The sequence below is a fragment of the Myotis lucifugus genome, unplaced genomic scaffold (genome assembly GCF_000147115.1).
Source record: "Myotis lucifugus unplaced genomic scaffold, Myoluc2.0 scaffold_21, whole genome shotgun sequence".
NCBI lineage: Eukaryota > Metazoa > Chordata > Mammalia > Chiroptera > Vespertilionidae > Myotis > Myotis lucifugus.
In genome coordinates, this window is record NW_005871069.1 from 7,552,604 (window position 1) to 7,553,673 (window position 1,070).

Here is a 1,070-nt window from a genome sequence, read left to right on the forward strand (position 1 = left end):
GAAAAAAATTTTGGATAATGAAGAAAGAGAAGAGAGAGGTGTATATAGATTTAGAGCAGGGGATTGGAAATTAGATATATAAGTAGGGTGAAATTTTAACAGGGGGTAAAAAGAAGGAATAGGGAAAATCTAAAGCAGGAATAGGGTAAGAGAAACAGGACAACAAAAGGGAAAAAGTGAGGAGGAGAGTTTTGGTGTAAAGGTAAAGTTGAGGTAGAGTAAAATGACGCTAAAGGAAAGATGAAAATAGAATTTAGAACACTAATCCCAAAATAAGATAAAGAGAAAATATAATGACACTTTTAAAAAAGGTAAAATGGTAGTAGTAATAATACTGGTTAAAAATAAAAATGTAGTAATTAAAAAGGTAAAATCAGGTGATGAAAAAAGAAAAAAAATTAGTTTCTTAAGTAAAAGGTGAAATAAAAATAAAAATAAAAATGTGCAGTAGTGAAGGTCCTTCAGTTCCTCTACTCTTCTATTTGACACGCCTTAGTCCTGTCAGGTATTCAGGAGAGTGTTGAAGTTCCCTGCGATACACTGTTCCTCCATGTTGTAAACCACAGTCCTGATTTTAAAGCAGGTAGTATTTGTTTCCCAGACTGCCTTTATTTGTGTTTACAGAAGAGTCAGTTTGTGGTTCAGCCTCTGGGTGGCAGTGTTTCTGGACTGACCTCCAAGGCTATAAGTCCTCTCTAGCCAGTAGTTTGGGAGAGTCGACTGCCACAGAGCTGTTTCTTTGATTGTTACTCCCAGCTCTGATTCCCAGGTTCCACAAAAACAACTTTTCCCTGCAGTCTCTGCGAGTGACCCCAATTGGGCGATCCTATGTATTGGGTTTAATAATCAAACGCAAAGATTTAAGGGGGCGAGAGAGAGAAAAAAAAGGGCCTGAGTAGGTGTGCAAGCTCTCACAACCCTCCACCGTCCAGCTCTGTGCGCAGTCTCTTCCACACGTCCTCTCTCCCCTGGCACTAAGCAGCCGGTACACTGGCAAAATCCGAGGCTGCCTTTTTGCACCCAGTCCCGCTATGGGCTTATTTTTAGCGTTCCCTTCTGGCGGCAGCCCT